The sequence below is a fragment of the Conger conger genome, chromosome 7 (genome assembly GCF_963514075.1).
Source record: "Conger conger chromosome 7, fConCon1.1, whole genome shotgun sequence".
NCBI lineage: Eukaryota > Metazoa > Chordata > Actinopteri > Anguilliformes > Congridae > Conger > Conger conger.
The window spans coordinates 28,335,965-28,343,411 of NC_083766.1; positions in this window are offsets into that span (position 1 = coordinate 28,335,965).

Below are 7,447 nucleotides of genomic sequence, written 5' to 3' on the forward strand. Positions count from 1 at the left end.
TTTTGCATTCCCGGGCAACAGATTAGCTCTCCAGAAATTCTGACCTTTCCTGTGTTTTTTTTCCTGTGGTGTTTCTGTGTGTGGGAATTGAGCAGTCTCTGCATACTGTGCAAAGGAGTAATTACAGTACATCTTTGTGTCAACCGACAGTCTCAAGGCTGAATGTGATCTGAGTTTACCAAAGAGATCTATCAGACGGAAAACACTTTTTACTAGACGCAATGAGCAAGAAGGTTGCAATCCTGGGATTTTTATTGTGCATCTCTTCAGGGATGGGCAATGGTACACGAAAATATATCTCCTTAAAAATATCTCCTATAAATATGTGAACACAAACTACAAAATCCTGTTGTGCAACATGTATAAAGTTGCAGTTTTCTATTTTGAAACTTCAAAAAATATATGGGCTGCATTTGCTAAATAGCCCTTGTTGGCAACCCAGAAATTAGCCATTTCCTTCAAACTCACTAGCTAGCTTTGAGCAAGCTGGTAAAAGAGAGCTGGACATTTTTTCGTGATAAAGTTTGGTTTGTACAATTGCTTAGTTCACAAGTTGATTTCTGATAAAGTTACAGTAATGGACAATATTGTAGAGGTGGAAAATCTATGTCCAGTATTTTGTTTAATAACACAGATTTGATAATTTTGCACAATTCTTCAGGCAGGAGGTAGAACTACTATAACTAGTGAAATTACGTTCATGGGTCGAAGAAACACAGAGTGGGACGTTTACTTCCTGAACCCTGGACTTTCCATCTCTGCAATCTTTTCATTGACCTCACCCAAACCAAACATCCAGATGACAAGTACTATCCGTGTAGGGCTCTGCAATATGAGTTATATTTAGAATAAGCATAAAATATGTCTCTCAGTTGCTATGCTATCCCCAAAAGAAGGATACATTACATAACGTTATGTTATTGGCATTTGGCAGACACTCTTATCCAGAGTGACATACAGTTGATTAGACTAAGCAGGAGACAATCATCCCCTGGAGCAATGTAGGGTTAAGGGCCTTGCTCAAGGGCCCAACGGCTGTGCAGATCTTATTGTGGCTGCACTGGGAGTAGAACCACCAACCTTGCATGGCCCAGTCATTTACCTTACCAGGCCGCCCCTGACTAGAGCAGTGATCCAGTAATGAGACCTCTGAAAACTTGCAAAGACACTGTAAGGACATGTTTATGAGCGACATTGGCTCAGGTGGTAAGAGCAGTCGTATGGCAGTGGGAGGGTTGCCGGTTCGATCCCGCCCTGGGTGTGTCCTCTGAGCAAGACACCTAACCCCTAAATGCTTCCGATGAGCTGATTGGTGCCTTACATGGCAGCCAATCACCGTTTGTCTGTGAGTGTGTGTGTGAATGTGTGAATGAGAAGCATCAATTGTACAGCACTTTGGATAAAGGCGCTATATAAATGCCAACCATTCTTATAAAGGTGCAACCAGAGAGCACAAATGGAGTTACAATAAGTTAGATGTTAAATGTTTAAAATGATTAAGAAATGTTTTTTTGCATAAATAGGTATGTTTTGCTGTACCCTCATCTGTAATCTGAAAAGACCCATTTAAAATAATAATGTCCTTAAGATTTAACTCCTGTCATTTAAGGCAATGGAGGAGTCTTGAATTTGGGAATACTATGGCGGATCTATAATTATTCTCTATATTTCTGAGTGACATCCAGAGCTGGATGGACAACCACCATCTAAAGCTCAACCCAGGTAAGACTGAAATTATATTCATCCCTGCTAATACCTCTCCCCATCTGGATCTCTCCATTTCCCTCGGGGATACCACACTTACGCCATCACCCAGTGCAAGGAACCTTGGCGTGGTGATGGACAGCAGACTGTCCCTCTCCGAGAACATTGCGGCGGTGACCCAGTCATGCAGGTTCTTTCTATACAACATACGGAGAATCCGCCCCTTTCTCACCCCCTACTCGATCCAGCTCCTGGTCCAAGCGATGGTTCTGTCCCACCTGGACTACTGCAATTCCCTCTTGGCTGGCCTCCCAGTGTCCGCTATCAGACCCCTCCAACTTATCCAGAATGCAGCAGCTCGTCTGGTTTTCAACCTTCCCAAATACTCACATCACCCCCCTGCTTACTTCCCTCCACTGGCTGCCTGTCATGGCTCGCATCAAATTCAAAACATTGGTGCTAGCCTTCCAAGCAGTTAAGGGGTCTTCCCCAGCTTACCTACAAAAAATCATCAGACCCTACACCCCTGCCAGATCTCTTCGTTCAGCCTCCACAGGCTTCATAATGATGGTTCTTGTTTTGGTTCAATCTGGACTGTTTCCATTTGTCAAATCCATTCTCTGTAATGGGCTGAGTTTACAGGTGAAATAATTGCTTGCAATAGGGTTCTATATGAGGGACTCATTCTGTCCCCCACCTCACCCTCTAAATTGGGTCTGCTCCCCCACCAGGCCTCTAAACTGGGTGAATGCAAGGATGGAGTTGTATCTGCATTTCACTACCTGGAAATAAAGCTTACAGTACATACAGTCAGGTCCATAATATTGGAACATCGACACAATTCTCATATTTTTGGGTCTATACACCACCACAATGGATTTGAAATGAAACGAACAAGATGTGCTTTAACTGCAAACTTTCAGCTTTAATTTGAGGCTCTTTACATCCAAATCAGGTGAACAGTGTAGGAATTACAACAGTTTCAAACTCTACCTTGGTCCTCCCTCCTGATTTCCCCTGCCCCTCCTTTCTGATATCCCTATCCTTGTCTAACCCCCCCCCCCAAAAAATAAAAATTGCACTTATGATGACGACTATGTTTAGAACAGCATTTCATGTGTATTTTGCTAGTTCTGGATGTGATGCTTTGACTTATGGTAGAACCTATGCACTTGTAAATCGCTTTGGATTAAAAGCGTCTGCCAAATGACCAAAATGTAAAAATGTAAATGTAAAGTTTGTATATGTGCCTCCCACTTTTTAAGGGACCAAAAGTAATGGGACAAACTAACAATCATAAATCAAACTTTCACTTTTTAATACTTGGTTGCAAATCCTTTGCAGTCAATTACAGCCTGAAGTCTGGAACGCATAGACATCACCAGATGCTGGGTTTCATCCCTGGTGATGCTCTGCCAGGCCTCTACTGCAACTGTCTTCAGTTCCTGCTTGTTCTTGGGGCATTTGTCTTCAGCAAGTGAAATGCATGTTCAATTGGATTCAGGTCAGGTGATTGACTTGGCCATTGCATAACATTCCACTTTTTTGCCTTAAAAAGCTCTTTGGTTGCTTTCGCAGTATGCTTCGGGTCATTGTCCATCTGCACTGTGAAGCGCCGTCCAATGAGTTCTGAAACATTTGGCTGAATATGAGCAGATAATATTGCCCGACACACTTCAGAATTCATCCTGCTGCTTTTGTCAGCAGTCACATCGTCAATAAATACAAGGGAACCAGTTCCATTGGCAGCCATACATGCCCATGCCATGACACTACCACCACCATGCTTCACTGATGAGGTGGTATGTTTTGGATCATGAGCAGTTCCTTTCCTTCTCCATACTCTTCTCTTCCCATCATTCTGGTACAAGTAGATTTTTGTCTCATCTGTCTATAGGATGTTGTTCCAGAACTGGAAAGGCTTTTTTAGATGTTGTTTGGCAAACTCTAATCTGGTCTTCCTGTTTTTGAGGCTCACCAATGGTTCACATCTTGTGGTGAACCCTCTGTATTCACTCTGGTGAAGTCTTCTCTTGATTGTTGACTTTGACACACATACACCTACCTCCTGGAGAGTGTTCTTGATCTGGCCAACTGTTGTGAAAGGGTTTTTCTTCACCAGGGAAATAATTCTTCTGTCATCCACCACAGTTGTTTTCCGTGGTCTTCCGGGTCTTTTGGTGTTGCTGAGCTCACCGGTGCATTCTTTCTTTTTAAGAATGTTCCAAACAGTTGATTTGGCCACACCTAATGTTTTTGCTATCTCTCTGATGGGTTTGTTTAGATTTTTCAGCCTAATGATGGCTTCCTTCACTGATAGTGACAGCTCTTTGGATCTCATATTGAGAGTTGACAGCAACAGATTCCAAATGCAAATAGCACACTTGAAATGAACTCTAGACCTTTTATCTGCTCCTTGTAAATGAGATAATGAGGAAATAACACACACCTGGCCATGGAACAGCTGAGCAGCCAATTGTCCCATTACTTTTGGTCCCTTAAAAAGTGGGAGGCACATATAGAAACTGTTGTAATTCCTACACCGTTCACCTGATTTAGATGTAAATACCCTCAAATTAAATTTCATTTCAAATCCATTGTGGTGGTGTATATTGGTGAATATTAACTTGTTTAATTTAACAAGACAGTAACCAATGACTGTGCAAACCCACACTGTACATAGTGTCATAACATCCAGAAGGTTGATGTAAATTGTGTAAATGTAGTGCCTATTGTCATCAGCTGTCAGCAGAGTTACCTGTAACCTCTCAAACACAGCAAAGGGATCAAACCCTGAATGGGAAAGTTTACAAACACAGACCAGAAGCTGGAAACTAGAAGCTTTATTGTGGGAGATTCATGCAGGGTTTACACGTCTGGACTGTACACTGCTTCAAAGAAGGAAAGAAAAAATAAGATTTATGTCATTTTATGAGGAGAACTGAATGCATCATGTCCCAAATGCTATGTGTTATTGAACGTATGGGCATTCAGAGCATGACATGAGCATGTTACACTTGGACCTTAATACTGAAAAACTAGATTGTGCACCTTAATGTTGGGATTACATTTAATTGTGGCAACAAACCTTGTGCCATTTGAAGGTAAAATAGATACAGCTGAATACTGAAATAATTTAGGATTGCGCAATACTGGGGATCATGGTACAACCCTGGCATGGGAAAAGTAATGTCTGTGTTAACAGACCGTTAGCCATATATAGTGCTTAAAACTGCAAAAAAAAGAGACTTCTTCTTAAATCAGGAATGACAATATGCAATAAAATTAGAAAAACATGGGAAAAGTGCTTCACATATAAAATTAATAATAATAATAATAATAATAATAATAATAATAATAATAATAATAATCATCATCATCATCATAATAATAATAAGCATAATAATAATAGTATAAATTATTGTTCTTCTTATTATTATTATTATTATTATTGTTGTTTTGTTGTAGTAGTAGTAGTAGTAGTAGTAGTAGTAGTAGTAGTGGTAGTATTATAAATGATATTTTGAATTCGCGAAGCCTCTACTCTGTGGTCCTGGCGGTTGTAGGTTATCCCGCCACTAGTGGGCAGCAGATAGAAAACAGCCAGTATTATGAAATTACAGACTGCTCAATCAGCCGGTACTCCTCCCCCGGTCCACAATCTGTACTGCAGCCTATGAAGACTTGCTAAAAAGCTGCTTTACTAATTAAACTTATTTACATATTACGGCTCACACCAATTCTTGAACTTTTTTCGCGAAGAAAACAAGGAGCCACAATGTCTCATTAAAGATCAAACACGCAATTTTAACGGTTTTGACTAACAAGAAAACCGTTTGCAATTATTGTGTTTTTATGTAGAACCTATGCTGTGTTCCAATTTTCCTTGGTAAGATGAATTTGTTTTACATAATTTATTGAAGCTCAAAGTGAGTGTAGACTAGTCCTTATTAGCGGCTCCTTACTGATTAAAGGTAAGAAGCTGACTTGTGAATTCTAGACATAAATAACGGCATTTGCTCCCAACCGACTGAACTTTTCTCAGTACAGCACAAACTCACGGACAACGGTTGGCATTGGCGCCCAGCAAACCAGTATAAAGACAGCTTGCATCTCAAGGAGGCTGAATTTGCAACCACGATTTCCGTCTCGACTCTGTTCCGGATGAAGGTGAATATGCAGAGGGAAACCGGTAGGTGGCAGCACAGCTCAATTAATCAACGCGGGTTCAGCAGAGTACTCACCTTGTCCGTTGACATGAAGTTTATCTTGTTTAAAGTCCAGTGACAAATATTTTGGCATTACATTTCCAAAGATTTTCATATTTAGAATTAGAAAGACATGCATACCATACATCACGTAAGAATGATAGACCTACATAAAAAGGCTAAATAATAGAAATGAGGAAAATATAGGCAAAATATGAATCTATCATTTAACCCCTCTAGTATCCCAAACTTATATGGAAAGGATATTTACTACTTTGTTTATCAGGCCATTCCACCATTTTATTATTACTGTATTAGGGGAAACGTTCCTGGTTTTCGATGCTAGAAAATGTGTTAGACACGAAATAAAGGACGTTGTGCTCGTAGCTCACCGAAGTACGGTAGACGCGAGGTTATTTCTAGGTGAAAAAAAACAAACATATAATTTTAAATTTATTTAATTTATTTTTAATTTTAAGGTAGCCAACATTTGACTATACTTTTTCATTATATTAACTTACTTCAATTTATTTTAAGCATGTCATGGAAACTTAAATACAATAGGAAAGAAATACAAACTCGCACCTATTATTCTACAAAAGCACATTACCATTAACCCAGCACATTTTTCTTTGTTCAGGCTGTATAGTTTTTCCCGTGTTTGTTTTGTCAAGACCTCATTCTATATTTCATCTTTTACTAAATACAATTTCTCATACTTGCCCTGCTGTGAGAGAAAACTCCAATCTATTCTTTTTTCTTTTCCCACATAATGAACATCTGGCAACAAGGTGTTTAAAACTAAGAAGAAAAAGAGGAAGAAAAAAACAACTCAATAAAGCTTATGCCCCTTATTTTTTATGACCGCAATATTCTTCCCCTCCCCCTATCCGCTCAGGTCTAGCTTGTGCATCTATTGATAAAAATAAAAAAAAGACCCTTAATGTGTAACAAATAAAAACAATTTGACTTATTAACATTGTACTGTTTATTTACAAAGCGGTGTGGTACATTTTGTGAAACAATTCGTTTACTTAATTAAAACCTATGCTTTGATCTCAAGGTTTAATCATTCTGCCTATTAGTATTGTTGTTGTTGTTGTTGTTTTTCAATTGTATCAAGATGGTTTGGAAAATTCCTTTACCTCCGGGTAGAGAGTAGCCTAGATAGATTTTGTTGGGAAATACAAAGATAAAGCATTTAATTGCCTTTGTCTTCCTTAAGAGGCTGATTAAAAACAAGTTTGCATTAAAGATTACTTAGACTCTTATCTGATAGTGGATTGGAGAGTTCTTAGAACAAGTGCTGTGAGCTGTATTTATGAACCAATTCATCGAAAACACTGATGATGTAGTCGGCTGTTCCCTGTTCAAGCATAGGTTTCAAGCTTCGCTCAGGTAAAATAAACAGGATAGTTTCTCGTTTATTGTGTTAACTTCTTTAGATCAAGTAGAGTTCAAATAAGAGCGCAATACATATGGCCTATTTATAAAATCAACCTGAAGCCTTCGGTAGTGTATGTTTTTTGGACACC